Here is a 21,920-nt window from a genome sequence, read left to right as displayed (position 1 = left end):
GATATGGGCTCTGTAGTCACACAGACTTGAGTTCACTTCCCAGCCCCAACACTTGATGACCTTGGACAGGTCACCTGACCTCCTAAGCCCTCCAATTCCTCCTCTGAAATGAGGTAATGATTGTACTTCCTACACAGGGCTGTTGTAAGGTGTGCTTGCAAAGCACTTAGCATAGGGCTGGGCACATTGTGAGTGATCAAAAAACAATTAGCTGTTGTTAAACCACAAACATGATGAGAATAATACTACGCATTTACTCTGTGCCTGCTCTGTTCCAGGTTCACAGGGAGTCGTAAAACATACTCCCCAGAAACATGCAATGTAGATGGCCTTATTGCCCCATGCCACAGATATAGACTCAGAGGCTAAGATTTGTCCAAAGTCAGACAGTCAACAAATAATAGAGGAAGGACAAAGACCCTGTCTGGCTGATCCTTCCCCACAGCTCTGCTCTCCACCATAGGAGATTCTAAATGCCAGTCCTGCAGAGAACACGTGTAAATGACAGGGACACATCTGCAGGCAGGAAAGTCTGTGGCCAGCTGTATGGAGGGACTTGCTGACTGTCAGAGCTGCAGACTGTGGTGTGAGGAACCAGAATGGTGGAGGTCTGTGTGTGCAGCACTTTTTCACGGAGAACAGCAAAGACCCTCTGCACTGGTGGTGGCAACAAATCTCTGTGTGAGGGCAGGACCTACCCTGGGATGCTGTGGACCTTCTGACCCAAGGTTGGGTGGATGAAAAGGCCAGCATTAGCTGGGCATGGTGGCTCATGCCTGTAATCCCCTAGCACTTTGAGAGGCCAAGGTGGGCAGATCACTTGAGCCCAGGAGTTCGGGACCAGCCTGGCCAACATGGCGAGACTCCAACTTAAAAAAAAAAAAAAAAGAAAGAAAGACCAGCATTATGTGGCTCCTGGGGTTCCCCATGATTACCCAAGAATATTGTTTATTGAGCCCTAAATTATTTCACTCCATAGTATATTTTCAGTTCTTTTTTTTTTTTTTTTTAAGAAGTAAACTTTGGCCAGGCACGGTGGCTCACACCTGTAATTCCAGCACTTTGGGAAGCCGAAGCAGGTGGATCACCTGAAGTCAGGAGTTTGAGACCAGCCTGGCCAACATGGCGAGACTCCATCTTTAAAAAAAAAAAAAAGAAAGAAAGACCAGCATTATGTGGCTCCTGGGGTTCCCCATGATTACCCAAGAATATTGTTTATTGAGCCCCAAATTCACTCCATAGTATATTTTCAGTTCTTTTTTTTTTTTTTAAGAAGTAAACTTTGGCCAGGCATGGTGGCTCACACCTGTAATTCCAGCACTTTGGGAGGCCAAAGCAGGTGGATCACCTGAAGTCAGGAGTTTGAGACCAGCCTGGCCAACATGGTGAAGCGCTGTCTCTACTGAAAATACAAAAATTAGCCCAGTGTGGTGGTGCACGCCTGTAGTCCCAGCTACTTGGGAGGCTGAAGCAGGAGAATCGCTTTAACCCGAGAAGCAGAGGCTGCAGTGAGCAGAGATCGCACCACTACACACCAGTCTAGGCGACAGAGCAAGACCCTGTCTCAAAAAAAAAAAAAAAGTAAACTTTACATTGATGAAATATTGCACAAATCACAACTATATCACTTGAAAAGAGTGGGAAAACCCAAGATGTGGGAGATGGTGTTATCTTCCTCAAGGTGAACCATTGCTGTTGAGCATGACATCAGAAAAATATCTCTGTCATGCCAGGCACAGTGGCTCACACCTATAATCCCAGCACTTTGAGACGCCGAGGTGGGCAGATCACCTGACGCCAGGAGTTTGAGGCCAGGAGTTTGAGGCCAGGAGTTTGAGACCAGCCTGGCCAACATGGTAAAATCCCGTCTCTACTAAAAATATAAAAATTAGCCGGGTGTGGTTGCGGGTGCCTGTAATCCCAGCTACTCGGGAGGCTGAGGTAGGAGAATTGCTTGAACCTGGGAGGCAGAGGTTGCAGTGAGCCGAGGTCGTGCCACTGCACTCAGCCTGGGCCACAGAGCAAGCCTCTGTCTCAAAGAAAAAAAAAAAAAGAAAAGTAAAAGAAAAATATATCTGTCGGTTTTATGGTTCAATAACTTAGACTTTCATCTTTTTTTCACATAAATTTTTATTTTTTGTAGAGATAGGGTCTTGCTATGTTGCCCATGCTCATCTCAACTCCTGGCCTCAAGGAATCTTCCCTCCTCAGCCTCTGAAAGTGTTGGGATTACAGGTGTGAGCCACCACGCCTGGCCAACTTAGACTTTCTTGTATGTATTTCTGGCGTAACAGACCATTGCTGGAGAGACTTTGTTACTGTCTATAAAGATTTTTTTAAATAACTTTATTGAGATATAACCGACATACAATAAACTGTGCATATTAAGAGTATACAATTGATATAGATATATATTTCCCTAAAATCAAGATAGTAAACATATCCATGATTCCCTTCCTCCCATCCCCACCCCCACTCTCCCATCTCCATGCAACCACCAATCTTCTCTCTGTCAGTAAAAATTAAGTTGCATTTTATAAAGTTTTAATAAGAGGCCGGGCTCAGTGGCTCGTGCCTGTAATACCAGCACTTTGGGAGACTGAGGCAGGCAGATCGCTGAGCTCAGGAGTTTGAGACCGCCCTGGGCAACATGGTGAAACCCTGTCTGTAATAAAAATACAAAAATTAGCGGGCATGGTGGTGCCTGCCTGTAATCCTAGCTACTCAGGAGACTGAGGCATGAGAATCACTTGAACCTGGGAGGCGGAGGTTGCGGTGAGCCGAGAGTGCGCCATTGCTCTCCAGCCTGGGCGACAGAGCGAGACCCCATCGCAAAAATAAAAAATAAATAAATAGGGTTTTATGTAAGAGAGTCATATAGTCTGTGCCCTTATTTTCCTGGCTTCTTCGCTCAGCATAACTATTTTCAGATTCATCTATGTTGTTATGTTGTATGAATATACACCAATTTATTTATTAATTCACCTGCTGATGGAAATTTGAGTCCTTCCCAGTTTTTGGCTATTATAAATAAAGTTGCTAGGCAAATTTTTGTTCAGGTCTTTGTATGGACATGTATTTCCTTTCTTCCTAGGTAAAAATCAGCGTGGAATAGCTGGCTCATATGCTAGGTGCATGCTTAAATTTTTAAAGAAACTACCAAACTGGTTTCCAAAGCAGTTGTACCATTTTACATTCCTAATAGCTGCATATGAGAATTCCAGCTCCTGCACATCTATGCCAACATTTGCTATGGTTGGCCATTTTTTTTTTTTTGAGACAGAGTCTCGCTCTGTCACCCAGGCTGGAGTGCAGTGGGTCACTCCCTACTGGATTCAAACGATTCTCCCATCCCAGCCTCCTAAGTAGATGAGACTACAGGCACGAGCCACCTTGCCCAACTAATTTCTGTATTTTTGGTAGAGATGGGATTTCACCATGTTGCTCTAGGCTGATCTTGAACTCCTTGACTCAAGTGATCCTCCTGCCTTGGCCTCCTGAAGTGCTGGGATTATGGGTGTGAGCCACCTCTCCTGGCCTAATTTTAGCTATTTTAATGAGTGTATAGTGGTATATCATTATATTTTTATATATCCCTAATGACAATGATGTTGAGCACCTCTTCATGTACTTATTTGCTATCTGCATATTTTCTGCTCATATCTTTTCGGCTTTTTCATTGGGTTACTATTTTTTTTTTTTGACAGAATTTTTGCTCTTGTTGCCCAGGCTGGAGTGCAATGGCACAATCTCGTCTCACTGCAAACTCTGCCTCCTGGGTTCAAGTGATTCTCCTCCCTCAGCCTCCTGAGTAGCTGGGATTACAGGCGTGCGCCACCATGCCCGGATAATTTTGTATTTTTAGCAGAGACGGGGTTTCTCCATGTTGGTCAGGCTGGTCTCAAACTCCCGACCTCAGGTGATCTGCCCACCTCGGCCTCCCAAAGTGCTGGGATTGTAGGTATGAGCCACCGTGCCTGGCCCCTGGGTTACTTTCTTATACTTGAGTTTTGAGAGTCTTTTCTATATTGTGGATAGAAATCCTTTAACAGATACATCCTTTACACATTTTTTTCCTAATATGTGGCTTGTTTTATTTTTTATTTTTTTTTCATTCTCTTAACGGTGTCCTTTAAACAGCAGATTTTTTAGTTTCGATGAAATCCAATTTTTCAATTCGCACCCGACCTGCTGATCTCTTTCTGATGCATTCTCTCCATCCCCATCTCTCTAAACCCTCTCTAACAGACTCTCAGACTTTCCTCTCCCTCCTATATTCTCTTCCTTTTCTTTTGTCTCTCTCTGCTCCTCACCTCTTGACTAAAGATGTTGGCGGCTGCATCTCTAGCCAATGTCCAAATCCTAATACTACAACAAACATGGCCAGTGACATCTGCCTTTAAGCACTTGTCACAGAGGTCACCTGTGCATCGTCCACTTCCAGCCTCCAAAGAAACAATTCACTACAAACCACTTCTGGAGACGTGGCACCAACTACCAGGGAGGCAGCCAGGGAAGGATGAGGAACTCTCATCATCATATTTCTGCTCGGGACCAAGGTTCCTGAACTGGAAAGGGCCCATCTGCTCAGCCCTCCCCATCACCCCTAACCCCTGCAATGCTGCAGGTTTTCATAAAGTTGTTTTTTTCTCTACTGACATCTACAAGCTTCTCACTTTTGGGAAACAAAGATTGTAAAGGTTTTTTTTTTTCATAATTAACTAAATTTAATTTAGAGCAAATTTTTTATTAACTCATGTGTTTTAGTTAGTAAAACACCATCTTGGGCCAGGCATGGTGGCTGTAATCCCAGCAGTTTGGGAGGCCGAGGTGGGCGGATCACCTGAGGTCAGGAGTTCAAGACTAGCCTGGCCGATATGGTAAAACCCCGTCTCTACTAAAAACACAAAATTTAGCCAAGCGTGGTGGCACACGCGTGTAATCCCAGCTACTCGGGAGGCTGAGCCAGGAGAATTGCTTGAACCTGGGAGGCAGAATTCAGTGAGCCGAGTGCAGTGAGTCGAGATCGTGCCACTGCACTCTGGCCTGGGCGACAGAGTGAGACTCTGTCAAAAAAAAAAGAAGGAAAGAAAGGAAGAAAGGAAGGAAGGAAGCAAAGAAGGAAAGAAGGAAGAAAGAAGCAGATAAAAGGCAGAGACAGAGTGGGCCACTTGATGAGGCGGGGATGGAGAGTCGCCTGCCTGAGGCACACCCACCCAACTCACAGGTGAAACTGGAGCGGAATCAATGAGGAACTAAGTCAGGGATCTGGCTACTCTTGCCTCTCTCTAGAGGACCCCTTGCCCTGCCATCAGTCCCACTGAGAACCCTCACTGTGCTTCCTCCAGGACAAATTCACATGTCTAGTGGAATCCATGGAGAGCCCTCCCAAGGCAAAAAGTCAGGAACTGCAGGCTAATGCTTCCCTCCCACTGGACAGGCCTGGGGAAGACTGGGAAGGGGCTAAGGGAAGCAGAGAAACTGCCTTCTCTGCCCAAGAGCAACAGACATATCTGCAGGGCAGGAATGAGGGACCCACATCTGATATACTTGGGACCGGGCTTCAGAAAGTGTCCCCTCCCTATGTTGTTTGTGTCTCAGCAGGTGATTTTGTCCAATCAGCAGATGATTTTGTCCAGCCCTCTTCCCCCAGGTACCAGGAGGTACCAGCTGCACTAGCAGGTTCAAAGGCCTCAGGGGACGACCCTGTGTCCCAGATTTCTGAGCAGATGGCCTAAGCTACTTTGCTTTGCAGCTCTGCAGACTAAAAGGAATTAGCTCCAGAGGCCAGGGACCAATGGGGCTGTGGGAACTTCTGGGCCAAAGGTGGAAGAGCACTTCATGAATTATTCAAGATTTGATAGATAGTGGCATCTGAATTTCGCTACCAGCAGGCAGTGCAGATCTCAACATCCACCTGGAAAAGATGTTGAGCCTGAGCACCAGTGCCACCACCTTTCAAGAATGCTATGCTTGGTGGTCCGGCTGGGTTGGGCTGCTGTCATAGGAACCCAAGTTACACAGCCCCCCTAACACATCAATTTTGCCAGAAGGTTCAGGCCACAGGGCTGGGCCATCATCTGGACATTAATCCGCCAGGTGCTGAGGAAGTTGCTGAGGCAAAGAAAGGAGCAGCAAGGTCACTGCAAGTAGAGGGTGTTTCAGCCAAGGATGCTCATAAATTCCATCCTTTACTCAGCTCACCCTGCCTATCCTTCAGAGGCTCAGCTGAGAAGCTATTCACCTCCACTCCCATTCCTCCAGAGTCTCCGGACTAGCCCAGTTTCACAGAAACGCCCCTTAAAATGGAGAATCTGATTCTACACCATGAATTTATCCTAGCTTGATAAATCAGCTAGAGAGCCTGATTTATTGGCCTAGGAGCACCCAGAACAAACCTGTAATCTGGCAATGACAAGTTTATTAACCCTTTGCAATGACAGAAACTTCACACCAGAAGGACTATAGAATGTCTCACCAAACAAGGAAAGGATAGAGATTTTATAGGATCTGAGGAAAGAATGAAACTTATGTGAAATTATACAAACCCTGCCATATTGGTCCATGCCATGTTGTCTACCAAGTATATTAACTGTGAGGAGCACATCTGTGTATCTACTTCTAACGCAGAGTTTCTCAACCTCAATGCTATTGACATTTCATGCTGGATAATTCTTTGTTGTGGGGGCTGTCTTGTGCATGGTTGGATGTTTAGCAGCAACCCTGACCTCTATCAACTAGATGCCAGTGTACTCCCAGTCCCAGCTGTGACAAATGAAAATTTCCTAGACATTGCCAAATGTCCCTTGGAAAGCAAAATTACCTCTGGTTGAGAACCACTGCTCTAATAGTTTATCGACAGTGGAAGTGAATACAAAGTAAAAGGTTTTGTGGAATGGCTTTTATTTTTAGGAAAAAAGGTATTAAATGAGGGGCACATTAAAACGACAAATCTGTGGTTAATGGTAAGCTCATTGTTAAAATTAAAAAATAATGTCAGAGGCCAGGCGCAGTGGCTCACTCCTATAATCCTAGAACTTTGGGAGGCCAAGACGGGAGGCCAAGATGGGTGGATTGCCTGAGGTCAGGAGTTTGAGACCAGCGTGGTCAACATGGGGAAACCCCCCATCTCTACTAAAATACAAAAAAATTAGCCAAGTGTGGCAGCGTGCACCTGTAATCCCAGCTACTCGGGAGGCTGAGGCATAAGAATTACTTGAACCCAGGAGGTGGAGGTTGCAGTGAGCCGAGATTGTGCCACCGCCCTCCAGCCTGGGTGACAGAACGAGACCTTGTCTCAAAAAACAAAACAAAACAAACAAACAAACAAATAAACATAGCCAGCCCAGCACAGTGGCTCACACGTGTAATACCAATACTTTGGGAGGCCAAGACAGGTGGATCACTTGAGGTCAGGAATTTGAGACCAGCCTGGGCAACATGGTAAAACCCTGTCTCTACTAAAAATACAAAAATAAGCCAGATGCAGTGGCACTCACCTGTAGTCCCAGCTACTTGAGAGGCTGAGGCACTAGAATCACTTGAACTTGGGGGCGGAGGTTACAGTGAGCCGAGATCACGCCACTGCACTCCAGCCTGGGCCACAGAGCTAGACCCTTTCTCAAAAAAAAAAAAAAATAGCATTTACGATATCATAAAAAATGTTAAATATTTAAGGGTAAATTTGACAAAGGATGTGAAAGACCTGTACACTGAAAATTACAGAATTGCTGGGAGAAACTAAGACCTACATAAATGAAGAGATATACCTTGTTCATAGATTGGAAGAGTCAATATTGTTTAGATGTCAATTCTCCCCAGATTTAATCTATAGGTTTAACACAATATCAATCAGAACTCTACCAAGATTTTTGGTAAAAAAATGGCAAGCTGATTCTAAAATTCATATGGAAATGCAAAAGATCTAGAATAGACAAAACAACTCTTAAAAAAGAAAAACAAAGCTAGAGTGCTTAACACTGTCTGTTAAACTAGTGTTTAACACTGTCTGACCCAATAATTATTATAAAGCTGCAAAGCAAAGTAGCTTAGGCCATCTGCTCAGAAATCTGGGACACAGGGTCGTCCCCTGAGGCCTTTGAACCTGCTAGTGCAGCTGGTACCTCCTGGTACCTGGGGGAAGAGGGCTGGACAAAATCATCTGCTGATTGGACAAAATCACCTGCTGAGACACAAACAACATAGGGAGGGGACACTTTCTGAAGCCCGGTCCCAAGTATATCAGATGTGGGTCCCTCATTCCTGCCCTGCAGATATGTCTGTTGCTCTTGGGCAGAGAAGGCAGTTTCTCTGCTTCCCTTAGCCCCTTCCCAGTCTTCCCCAGGCCTGTCCAGTGGGAGGGAAGCATTAGCCTGCAGTTCCTGACTTTTTGCCTTGGGAGGGCTCTCCATGGATTCCACTAGACATGTGAATTTGTCCTGGAGGAAGCACAGTGAGGGTTCTCAGTGGGACTGATGGCAGGGCAAGGGGTCCTCTAGAGAGAGGCAAGAGTAGCCAGATCCCTGACTTAGTTCCTCATTGATTCCGCTCCAGTTTCACCTGTGAGTTGGGTGGGTGTGCCTCAGGCAGGCGACTCTCCATCCCCGCCTCATCAAGTGGCCCACTCTGTCTCTGCCTTTTATCTGCTTCTTTCTTCCTTCTTTCCTTCTTTGCTTCCTTCCTTCCTTTCTTCCTTTCTTTCCTTCTTTTTTTTTTGACAGAGTCTCACTCTGTCGCCCAGGCCAGAGTGCAGTGGCACGATCTCGACTCACTGCACTCGGCTCACTGAATTCTGCCTCCCAGGTTCAAGCAATTCTCCTGGCTCAGCCTCCCGAGTAGCTGGGATTACACGCGTGTGCCACCACGCTTGGCTAAATTTTGTGTTTTTAGTAGAGACGGGGTTTTACCATATCGGCCAGGCTAGTCTTGAACTCCTGACCTCAGGTGATCCACCCACCTCGGCCTCCCAAACTGCTGGGATTACAGCCACCATGCCTGGCCCAAGATGGTGTTTTACTAACTAAAACACATGAGTTAATAAAAAAATTTGCTCTAAATTAAATTTAGTTAATTATGAAAAAAAAAACCTTTACAATCTTTGTTTCCCAAAAGTGAGAAGCTTGTAGATGTCAGTAGAGAAAAAAACAACTTTATGAAAACCTGCAGCATTGCAGGGGTTAGGGGTGATGGGGAGGGCTGAGCAGATGGGCCCTTTCCAGTTCAGGAACCTTGGTCCCGAGCAGAAATATGATGATGAGAGTTCCTCATCCTTCCCTGGCTGCCTCCCTGGTAGTTGGTGCCACGTCTCCAGAAGTGGTTTGTAGTGAATTGTTTCTTTGGAGGCTGGAAGTGGACGATGCACAGGTGACCTCTGTGACAAGTGCTTAAAGGCAGATGTCACTGGCCATGTTTGTTGTAGTATTAGGATTTGGACATTGGCTAGAGATGCAGCCGCCAACATCTTTAGTCAAGAGGTGAGGAGCAGAGAGAGACAAAAGAAAAGGAAGAGAATATAGGAGGGAGAGGAAAGTCTGAGAGTCTGTTAGAGAGGGTTTAGAGAGATGGGGATGGAGAGAATGCATCAGAAAGAGATCAGCAGGCTGGACATGGTAGGTCACACCTGTAATCCCAACACTTTGGGAGGCCAAGGCGGGAAGATCGCCTGAGGTCAGGAGTTCCTGACCACCCTGGCCAACATGGTGAAACACCGTCTCTACTAAAAATACAAAGATTGGCTGGACATGGTGGTGGGCACCTATAATCCCAGCTACTCGGGAGGTTGAGGCAGGAGAACGACTTGAACCTAGGAGGTGGAAGTTGCAGCGAGCCGAGATCACAGCACTGCACTGCAGCCTAAGCAATAAAGTGAGACTCTGTGTTGGAAGAAATGAAGAAGAGAGAAAGAAAGAAAGAGAGAAAGAAAAGAAAGAAAGAAAGAAAGAAAGAAGGAAAGAAGGAAAGAAAGAAAGAAAGGAAAGAGAGAGGGAGAGAAAGAGAGAAAGAAAGAGAGAAAAAAAGAAAGAAAGAAAGACAACACCTCGTAACATTTTATTTCCTACTGTTGTAGTAATTGCTCTAGAAAGAAAGACAATATATTGGGCACATTGGTATTGTTCCGTGGTGAGCAGTTCTATGTAAACTTACCCTCAAAGGCCAAGGGCACTGAGAGGCCAAAGAAAGAGGCTGACAAATCGAGTTTCTCAGAAATAAACAATTAATGGGGACCTTTGAACAGAAGCTATGTGTCCAGTGGCTGCAAGAGGGTGGAACCCACACCCGTCCTCCAGAAGGTTTACTTTCTATAGCAAATTTTTATGCTAAAACATGAGCACCTGGCCATGTCTCACACTTTCTTGCAGAAACTCTTGACCACTGGAGAGGTTAGATAAGCATCTTTATGAGACATTATCTATGCTACGGCCAATGTTTAAAGACCTTGTTGCCAAATACCTTGGTATGCGGGAGTCAAACATCTGTCATCATGATATTTTCCCTTCAAGATGAAATCACTCTGGCCACGCAGCAGGCTGTATACCTACACTCCACTCCTCAGTACTGGTCCTTGCAATCTCACGTGCCCACCTGTTCCTTGATAGTCCCTGGGTCTAGAGGGAGGGTGCTTGATATTGTATAGCTATAGCAGCAGCTCGTTGGCTTTATTGGAGGAAAATGCTGCAGCAACAGTAAAGGCAAAACCAGGACAGTAAGGAACATAGGAGCACAACACCTAAACCAAGAAGCAGCTTCTGCCACCAGGTGCCCCAGGACCGAAGCCAGCTATGAAGCCAGTAACAACTACAGCATTCAACGCAGGGGTTCAGTCTGAGAAATTGGTCATTTGTGTTATATAGTCTCTCCAATCTCATCCTTGGAAAGGAGATACCCACCACGGCAGGCCAGAAGCATGGGAGAGTGGCATGAGGCCGCATACCAAACCAATGTTTTTCTTTTTTTCTTTCTTTCTTTTTTTTTTTGAGATGGAGTCTTGCTCTGTTGCCCAGGTTGGAGTGCAGTGGCGTGATCTCAGCTCACTGCAACCTCCGCCTCCTGGGCTCAAGCGATTCTCCTGCCTCAGCCCCCTGAGTAGCTGGAATTACAGGCGCCTGCCACCACACCCGGCTAATTTTTGTATTTTTAGTAGAGACGGGGTTTCACCATGTTGGCCAGGCTGGTCTCAAACTCCTGAGCTCCAGTGATCCACCTGCCTCAGCCTCCCAAAATGCTGGGATTACAGGTATGAGCCACTGTGCCCGGCCCCAACAGATGTTTTTCTGTAAGCCAACAGCATACTCTTGGGCCCGTTGTAGGAAAAGGTTTGCTTCATAGGTGGCAGCTAGTGATAGTATTGACAGAACATGACAACGAAGGATGAAAGGAAACAAACTTAGTGGGTATTTGCAAGGAAATTTATTTTCCATCTGTCAGAATACACCAGTCCATTCATTTAGAGTAGTTAGTATAGAGTCAGCTCTTGGCTTTTGTAAAGGGAAAGGGGCCATATACCAACCATGTTGCCCAAGGATGAAGTGTCAGCAGCCGTGGTCAAAGTAATTTGATTGAGAGTACACCATATTAGAGAGCTCACCACCATGCCATGGGGTATATGTGCTTCCCCTGACCATTTATAACGAGTGATCGGGGACCAGTATTCAATAAGATCAATGCAAACCACTCTAACTGTTGAGGATATTCCCCCCTCTCTGGCAGGAAATAGCCGATCCAGCCTGGGTGTATTTGCCATTCTAAGCCCCAGTGCAGTGTCCCCTCCTCTGGTAGAATGTCTGTCACTGTCTTCATGCAGAAAATATGGTGGGTGTCAACTAGGTCTGAAAGTAAAGCAGTCCTCTCAGTTACCCGTATGTGAAAAATAGTAGGCTTGGGGAATGGTGGTCCCAACCTATCACATGGGGCAGGCACCTCATCCCTTTGGCTGAAGTTAAAGAAATAAGGGCTTCAGATCACACATTCATCCACCTTTGCAAGGTAGGTTTCTCCAGGAAAGTTTGAATTTGTGCTTCTTTTTTTAAAAAAAACTTTTATTTTAGGTTCAGGGGTACATGTGCAGGTTCCTTATATAGGTAAATTGCATGTCACAGGGGTTTGGCGTACAGATTATTTCATCACCCAGGCAATAAGCTTAGTATCCTATAGGTAGTGTTTCGATCCTCCCTCCCTCCACTCTCAAGTAGGCCCTGGTGTCTCTTGTTCCCTTCTTTGTGTCCATGTGTACTCAATGTTTTGCTCCCATTTACAAGTGAGAACGTGCAGTATTTGGTTTTTTGTTCCTGTGTTAGTTCGCTTATAATACTGTTTCCCCTAACCATTTATAGCGGGTGATCATGGGTCCAGTATTCAATAGGAGCAATGGGAACCACTCTAACTGTTGAGGATATTCCCCCATCTATGGCAAGAAATAGCCTATCCAGCCTGGGGGTATTTGCCATTCTAAGCCCCAGTGCAGTGTCCTCTCCCCTGACAGTATATCTGTCAGTGTTGTTATGCACAAAATATGCTGGTTGTCAATCAGGTCTGGAAGCAAAGCGGTCTTCTCAGTTACCCATATGCAAATAGTGGTAGGCTTGGGGTACGGTGGTCCCAACAAGTCATATGGAGCAAGCATCCTGCTTTGGCTGAAGTTAAATACATAAGCCCTGCAGATAACACATTCATCCACTCTAGCAAGGTAGGTGATAGGTGATATGGTTTGGATCTGTATCTCCACCAAATCTCATGTCAAATTGTAATCCCCAATGTTGGAGGTGGGGCCTGGTGAGAGGTGATTGGATCAAGGGGGTGGATTACTCATGAATGGTTTAGCACCACCCCCTTCGTACTATCCTCACAATAGTGCGTGAGTTCTTGTGAGATCAGGTTGTTTAAAAGTGTGTAGCACTTCCTCTCTGACTCTCTTTTGCTCCTGCTCCTGCCATGTGAGATGCTTGTTCCCCCTTTGCCTTCCACCATGATCAGAAGCTTTCAGAGGCCTCTCCCAAAGCAGAAGCTGCTGTGCTTCCTGCATAGCCTGTAGAACGGTGAGCCAATTAATCCTCTTTTCCAGTTACCCAGTCTCAGGTATTTCTTTGTAGCAATGTGAGAACGGATTAATACTGTAGGTTTCCCTAGGAAACTTTTTTTTTTTTGAGACAGAGTCTCGCTCTGTTGCCCAGGCTGGAGTGCAGTGGTATGCTCTTGGCTCACTGCAACCTCTGCCTCCCAGGTTCAAATAATTCTCTTGCCTCAGCCTCCAGAGTAGCTGGGATTACAGGTGTGTGCTACCACGGCCAGCTAATTTTTGTATTTTTTTTTTAAATAGAGATGGGGTTTCGCCATGTTGGCCAGGCTAGTCTCGAACTCCTGACCTCAAGCGATCCTCCCACCTCAGCCTCCCAAAGTGCTGGGATTACAAGTGTGAGCCACCATGCTCAGCCTCCCCAGGAAACTGAATTTGTGCTTTCAGAAGACCAGTTTTCTTTTTAGTGAGCCCTGATGTTTGGAGGTTACATGGGAGATGAAAATGCCATGATCTGTTGTGTTCCCTGGCCCAGTCCTGCACATCATGTCCACCAAAATGGGTCTTTTGGTTACTGTCAATGTGTCAAAGATATCCATACATAGTACTGAGAGCCTCTAAACCTTTAATAGTACTGGCTTGATTAGCTCACTTACAAGGACAAACTTACAGCAGTTAAGTAGCAGTATCTACACAGGCCAATACATACTTTTTGTCTTGACTTACAAAAAGAAGCCCTATATAATTCATTTGCTGATCTGTTATAGGGTGGACAGCCCTATGAGTGTGTCCTGCATGGTATGGTATATAGTGTGGATGAAATCAAGAATGTGGTATACATTTGTATTAGTCCGTTTCTACACTGCTATAAAGAACTACCTAAGACTGCGTAACGTGTAAAGGAAAGAAGCTTAATTGACTCACAGCTCCATGTGGCTGGGGAGGCCTCAGCAAACTTACAATCATGGCAGAAGGCAAAGGGGAAGCAAGGACCTTCTTCACATGGTGGCAGGAGAGAAAGAGAGCAAGGAGGGAACTGCCAAACACCTTTAAACCATCAGATCTCATGAGAACTCACTCACTATCATGAGAACAGCATAGGGGAACCGCCCCCATGATCCAGCCACCTCCCCTGACATGTGTGAATTACAATTCAACATGAGATTTGGGTGCAGACACAGAGCCAAACCATATCAACATTTTTAACAGCTATTGGGAGGTCAGTATATTTTAAGGGCAATCCTGCCTTCTTGGCTATCTCCAAGCCTACTCTTGCACTCCTATGACTACTACTTTTGTTATGTACACAGGTCTCTATTCATTGGCCTGGGACAGAGCACAATGCTTCTAATTGTTCTTAGGGTGTCAGCTTCTATACTTCCTGGAACTGAGTCCTATTGTGTACCACTACATGAAATACCAACTATTTCATCAGCTGCAAGGTGTTGCAGCTTCTCTATGTGTCTTGCCACATGTTCATGCCTTATATGGGTTTGTGCATAAACACCCATTTTTCTTGTTGCCACTGGGCTAGCCACATAATTAGGCCTTTGAATGTAGCCCAGCTATCAGCACAAAGAGCCAGGGGCCAGGGCTTATGTGTGATTATTAACCAAGCAGCTTGCAACTCAGCCCACTGTCTACTGTGATGGGTACTTATATCAAGCCAGATTGTATCAGTTTGTGGTCATATAGCAACAGCGGTCCAAGTACAGGGGTTTCCCTTGCTGGAGCCATCTGTATACCAAGCATGATCAGGGATGCATAACACTCCTTTGCTTATTGAGTCACGCACTGGAGTAGGAAGGGGCAAAGGGATGTCCTTTGGTTGCTCACATATAACAAAGCCTAACACAGCATGCAATTCTCGGCTTAAGGGATTGGTTACCAGGACACTTCATTGTTGCAAACAGGCATGCCATTTATTCAAGATAGGTGTTTGGGATTTAAACGGAGGTGGGTGATTTAAATAATCCTTCTATCCATCCCTTGATTGGTAGACCAGTTCTCACAGTCATGGGAAGGGTCTTTGCTAATTATTCCACCTTCTGTAAAGCATACACTGCTAGCACTTGTTCAATGGGAGAGTACTGATAGGGACAGGAGGCAGATAAATTCTAGGCAGAAGAAGTGGAGTCCCTGACGAGGGCCCCACCTTCAAGCCTGGAACCGCAGCCCAAAGTGAGAACTTCACATCCCTGTTTTCCTGCTCGAATGTTGCCTTTTCCAAAACCACCCCTGGCCCACCATGCTTTCCATCCTGTACATATAAAAACCCCAGGCTCCACTGGCAGAGAGCAGAGAAGGAGAGAAGAAAAGAAGCAGCTGAACATTGGAGAGGTGCAGTTTGACTTCAGAGGGATGGCTTGATGGCAGGACTTTGGAGAACAGTCTGGCTGAAGATGGCCAGACTTCAGGGGAAGAATACTCTCCTGCTCCTTCCTCTTTCCAGCTCCCTTTCCTGCTGAGAGCCACTTCCATCGGCAATAAAATCCCCTGCATTTGTTATCCTTCAATTGGTTCGTGCAATCTGATTTTTCCTGGATGCTGGACAAGAGCTCGGAATACAAAAAGGCTGTCACACTGACCCTTTGCCCTCACGAAAAGGCAGAAGGTCAACTGAGCTGTTAAACACTTACTTAAGCCATCCTTGGGCAGTAAAGCTAAAAGAGCTCACTGTAATGCATGCCCTGGGGTTTTGGGGGCCCACGGGAGTTTTATCCTCCTTAGATGCTGCCTTGGGGCACGCACAGAGTTTTGCTCCTGCCAGCACCCTAAAGCACTTTCCCTGGCTCTTACACGAGCTCACCTGCATGCTTCCCATCCCACAAGGGGTTGAGAGCTGTGGGCTGAGTAAGCGAGGCACCCCTGTCATGAGGCCTGTGAAGGGGTCAGGGAAAATTTCCTTTCAGTATCTGGCTTCGCTCCTTTCCATAATTGCAACCAAAATCTTAAAGGGATTGATTTACCATACTGTGGTTGCCATAAGGCCCAACTCCTGCCCACAGGAGTAGCAGTAACATCCAAAGTCATCTCTACTCCCTCTAAAGGGGTGCCTGAGGCTTGCACCTGCTATACTAGCACTTTAGCCTGTTCAAAGCTCCCTGCTGTGACGTGTCTCAGTCTCAATGTTTCCTTTCTCTAATAAGTCCATATAGTGGCCTCAAACATTGGGCTAAGGGTGGGACAAATGCTCTCTAATATCCTAAAAGACCCACAGATGTTTGGATTTCTCTTTTGTTTTCAGAGTTGGATATTACTGGATTTTGTCCATTAATGTACCCAATATAAAAGGAATCTCACCCCACCATGTAACCCCTAAAACTTCACTGCAGGCCCTGGGCCCTAGATCTTCTGAAGGGTTGATTTCCCACCCTTGTTCCAGAAGATGATTGCACAATGCCCTCAGACTTTCATAATACACATGAACATCTCAGAGGTTAACACCATATTATAAATATAAGAAGACTAAAAAAGAGAAGTCAGGAGTGAGAGCAAAGACAAGTCTCTAGCTATCATTGGGTGACGAATTGTAGGAGTGTGAAATAGCCCTAGGGCAGCACTTGAAAGGTCCACTGGAAACCTTGCCAGGTAAAAGCAATTGGTTTTGTGATTATTTGGACAGTAGAATGCAGAAAAAGGTATTAGCCAAACCTAAGACAGCATGATGTGTACCCAGGACAGACACGATGTGGTTGACTACCTAAGTAATTTAAGAAACTGCAGCTTGTATGGCCAGGGTTACCTTGTTCAATTTCTGGTAACCCGCAGTCATCAGCCAGGCCTGGTCAGGTTTGCATGCAGGCCAGATGGAACTGATAATCTTGCTTTGAGTTGGCCGGATAATATGTACCTTTTAAGTTCCTCAATAGCTGCACTTATTACAGCATGCCCCTCAGGCAATTTGTATTGTTTAACGTTGACAACCTACCTGGGGCTAGAGAATTGTACGGGTTTCCATTTTGACCTCTCCTGAGAATACCTGTACTATACCCACCTTTAATCTGAATTCTTCCACTGAAGTTTACAGTCTTTCCTAACAGAATATCCATGCCTAAAATATTTTATGGAATAGAGGAAATAAGCACCATATATGGGGCAGAGGACACTTTCCCCAAACCGAGATGTATTAAAGTTCTTTTTACCGGGATCATTTGTCCCCCATAACCATCAATGGCAGACCATTGACCAAAGGGTCTTTCTGAATGTGTCCATGGATTAAAGTACATTCTGTCCCTAGTAAGGCAATAGTCTTAATTCTCAGTACCAGTAAGTGATGAACTCAATATGGGGCCTCTGGTCGCCCTCTATTGTTCAAACATGGGATTAACCTCGGCCCTAGTAATTTCGGAGCCCGGATGGGAGCCACCCTGATAGGCTGGGGCATTACAAGAAGGGGTCTAGTCTTCCTCTTCTGCAGGAGGGGCAGAAAGGAAGCAACAAAATTGCTGTTTAGGCGGTAGTTCCCTCTATGTGACTGCTAATACAGCGTTAGGTTGTTTGTCTATTTTTTATTGGGGTGTTTCTGCTCCCAATAAATCATGCCACATTTACTTACATGTGCCTCTTATCTATCCCTTTCCCTTTTTTTCCTCCTTCTTTCTGTGGGATTTTCTTTTTCCCTTTTGCTAACCCTCGTCGGGTTCCCAAGCTTACCCTGTCCCTGGTTTGCTCAGTTTTTTCCAAATTTGCAATGCCTTGTCCCACATCATATACATCTTGTTCCACTCCAGGCCGCAACAAAGACAGAAAAGGGCCCTGCCATTCTCTTCATGCGTGCTGTAGCAATTTATTTTTCACCCTGGCAGTAAAAACTGCTATATCAGTTCCTGTGAAAACCCAGGTATAGATGGCTTGCCTCATTCCTAATTCCCAGAGAAGCCCCAGGGCCTCTTTGATTGACCACCAGCAGGTTGTCCCTCCTGGTAAATCTTTCTCATTAGGCCAAGCCTCTCTCATAGCTAGAATAATCCATTCCATAAGGCTATTCTTCCTGGGTTATGAAGGCATTGCTGCAGGACCAGGTGGGTGATGATATTAATCATTTTTCTCTGCTTGATTCCCAGCTAAAGAAAAACCCTGTGTCCCACAATTGGACCATCTAAGAGGTCAGTGGTTCCTTAGGTGGTTGTTTAAACGTCTTTGCAATCTTTAAGAGTTCTGTAGCAGTGAGATAGTGATAGTGAGAGTGATATACACTGATTGTGAGATTCTCCTGGATCGGCCAACTCCAATTTTGCTGGAGTTGTTCAGCTTTCACTTTCCTGTGCACGAGGGGCGAGCTTGCCAAAGATCTTCATTCCCCTCTTCAGCTATGACTTCTATGTCATCGAAATATTCCTCTCCACAACATTCCCAGGGATTCCAAATTTTCATATCCCAATCGGGCTTAGTTATGACAGCTTTAATTTCTGGTCATTTCCATTTCATTCCCCCTAGGCGGACCAATCTATCTACATGCTAAGGTTTCAATTTTTGTTCTCTTGGTCGTCAATTTTCTTCATTATGTTGGATGCAAGGAGAAAAGTCAAAAGTCACGTGTCTTTTTCTTGTTGCAATTCCTTCCCCAGCCATTTAATTTTCATCTCTGCTGCTAGCTGGGCCTCCAATGCCAAATGAACAGCCCAGAGAAGTGGCCAGCCCACTGGATAGGTTATCCACCACCCTTCCCTATCGCAGTGCACTATATGGCTTTCAGTTAATAACTCCTTTTGAGTTTTCGGGATGTCCCATTACTCATGCGGAGGTCCACAAGCAGCTAACAGAGGTGTCACACCACCCCACATAGATGTTCCTGGCCACCCTGGAGTTTCACGCACAGATGCTTCATTCCCCTTACCCATTTCTTTTTTTTTTTTCATATCAGATGAATAATGTGCTGATGTCATAACAAGGTTCGAGAAAGGCACATCTCACATAAGCACATGAACACCTAATCATCATGCTTAGGAACTACAAAAGGATCAATTTCTTAGTTCTTCAGCTCCTGCCTGGCTCAGCAAATGTTCCACAGTAGCTGGTATATGCAAACCCACCCCTAAAGGCCAAGGGAACTGAAAGGCAGAAGAATAAGACTGACAAACCCAGTTCTCAGAAAGGAATATTTAATAGGGACTTAGGAATGCAAGCCATCTCAGGGAGCTCTAAGAGGGTGGAACCCCACACCCACCCATCAGAAAGTATTCTTTCTATAGCATGCTTTTAGAGTAAAGACACGTCCAGCCAGTCTGGTCTTAGACTTGCTTGCCAAAACTCTGGAAAACTGGGGAGGCCGGGCACAGTGGCTCACACCTGTAATCCCAACACTGGGAGGCCGAGGCGAGCAAATCACTTGAGGTCAAGAGTTTGAGACCAGCCTGGCCAACATGGTGAAACCCTGTCTCTACTAAAAATGTAAAAATTAGCCAGGTGTGGGTGGCAGGCACCTGTAATCCCAGCTACTCTGGAGGCTGAGGCAGGAGAATTGCTTGAACCCGAGAGGCAGAGGTTGCAGTGAGCCAGGATCGCACCACTGCACTCCAGCCTGGGTGACAGAGCGAGACTCTGGAAGAGAAAGAAAGAAAGAAAGAAAGAAAGAGAGAGAGAGAGAGAGAGAGAAAGAAAGAAAGAAAGAAAGAAAGAAAGAAAGAAAGAAAGGAAGGAAAGAGAGAAAGAGAGAAAGAGAGAGAGAAAGAGAGAGAGAAAGGAAAGAAAAGAAAAAAAGAAAAGAAAAGAGAAAGAAAACTGGGCAGGTTAAACAAGCTTATTATTAAGGTTATCTATACTGCAGGAACTGTTTAAAAACCTTACTGCAGAACACTTCGGTATGCAGGAGTCAAACGTTGATCATGATGGTGGATTTGCTTCAAGATAGCACCGTTTTTGCCATAAACTGGCTGTTTTCTTGCAGGTATATGGAACACACTTTACCTTTTTAAACCCTAAATTAAATAAAATAGTGAAACTCCTCAATTTCTGGGTGATCCCACAACCATGAGCTCAGGTGAATTCCCCCACCCTCTTCAATACATTACACCCAGGAAATCTAAGAAGCACGGTCAGGCCTTTGGATACATTTACTGCAGAAGGGAACCGGAGCATGGAATCATGGGAATGCACCTCCCAAGGCCCAACACTTTCATCCTGAGCTTGCACATGAAACAATAATGAACGAGATTTTTACCTAAAGGGGATGGGTAGGAACATGGTGGAAAGGAGGGGATGGGAAGTAGGGATGAGCAGGGAGGAACACTTTTATTCTTTTGGTATAGTTTTGCCTCTTTTAAAAGCATAGTAGTGTTTCACATATTGCAAAAATAGATATAGAAAAGTGAGGAAGTAGGTGAAAAAATAAATACATTAAAATAAACTAGGCTTGGGGGGACCCAAAATGGAACATAAATAGAAACAAAGGAACCTAAGCATATTACAAATGAATAACATAACCACGCTAATGGGCGTGAGGAAGAAAATAGCTAATCTGAGTAACTTTGGGAAACAGTTATTTTGACTGGATACTATAAGACAAAAAGCAAAAATGACTGTATGCAAATATTGTACTTTTTTATTTTTATTTTTTAAATAGTGATGGGGTTTCCCTATGTTGCCCAGGCTAATCTTTAACTCTTGTGCTCAAGTGGTCCTCCCACCTCGGCCTCCCAAAGTGCTCGGATTACAGTCATGAGCCACCATGCCCAGCCAAATTTTGTAATTTAGTTAGTGATTTTTTTTTTAACACAGGGGTATGGTTAGGAATTCTGAGACTACTTTATGTGTATATGAGGATTGAACAAATGAGTAAAATAGAGATAATGAGAGCCATGTTTCTCACTGTCTGAGAAAGGCATTACAAATCTGGAAAGGAGGTAGGGCTAAAATAATCCTGAGACCTTGAACTGGAATCAGAGATGTCAGTATGAACCCAAGGTACATTCTGCAAAACAACCTGCCTATGTCCTTCAAAAAAGGCCAATGTCATAAAAGATGAAGAAAGGACAGATTAAGGGAGACTGAAGAGATGAGACAGGTAAATGCAAAGCAGAATCTAGACTGGATCCAGGAACAGAAAAAAAGTTGTCTTTTGCTGTAAAGAACATTATTGGGACTATTGGCATATTTTGAAAAGGTTTTGTTTTTGTTTTGTTTTTGTTTTTTGAGACAGAGTTTCACTCTTGTCACCCAGCCTGGAGAGCAATGGCATGATCTTGGCTCACTGCAACCTCTCTGCTTCCCGGGTTCAAGCAATTCTCCTGTCTCAGCCTCCCAAGCAGCTGGGATCACAGGCACCCACCACCACACCCAGCTAAGTTTTGCATTTTTAGCAGAGATGGGATTTCACCACGTTGGCCAGGCTGGTCTCCAACTCCCGACCTCAAGTGATCCACCCACCTCGGCCTCCCAAAATGCTAGGATTACAGGCTCAAGCCACCGCACCCAGCCCAAAAAGGTTTAAAGATTAGATAATTGTGCTGTATCAATGTTAATTTCTTGACTTTGATTATTATATTGTGGTTATATAAGGCAATGTCCTGTTTTCTCTGTTTTTCTTTAGCAAAAACACACTAGTATTTAGGGACATTTATTGTTTCTGTTTGTTTGTTTGTTTTTTGAGACAGAGTCTCACTCTGTTGCCCAGACTGGAGTACAGAGGCATGATCTCGGCTTACTGCATCCTCCACCTCCCAGGTTCAAGCAATCCCCCCACCTCAGCCTCCTGAGTAGCTGGGACCACAGGTGTGTGCCACCACACCTGGCTAATTTTTTGTATTTTTGGTAGAGATGGGATTTTGCCATGTTGCCCAGGCTTGTCTCGAACTCCTTAGTTCAAGTGATCATCCCACCTTGACTTCCCAAAGTGCTGCAATTATAGGCCTAAGCCACCTTGCCAGGCTGACATTTATTGGGGAACCTACCCCGATATTCACATAGGTTC

At 45.2% G+C, this 21,920-nt stretch overlaps 1 non-coding gene across 1 annotated transcript; it reads right to left on the bottom strand.

Moving 5' to 3' along the window:
• Nucleotides 1–18,869: 18,869 nt before the first annotated feature.
• Nucleotides 18,870–18,973, bottom strand: LOC112438613 (small nucleolar RNA U13). Its single transcript, XR_003027016.1, has one exon. It is a non-coding gene; the product is annotated as a small nucleolar RNA U13 (small nucleolar RNA).
• Between the last annotated feature and the right edge of the window lie 2,947 nt (nucleotides 18,974–21,920).

Source organism: Pan paniscus, chromosome X (assembly GCF_029289425.2).
Source record: "Pan paniscus chromosome X, NHGRI_mPanPan1-v2.0_pri, whole genome shotgun sequence".
Classification (NCBI taxonomy): Eukaryota; Metazoa; Chordata; class Mammalia; order Primates; family Hominidae; genus Pan; species Pan paniscus.
The sequence above is the reverse complement of the archived record's forward strand: the minus strand, read 5'-3'. Positions and strand labels throughout refer to the sequence as shown.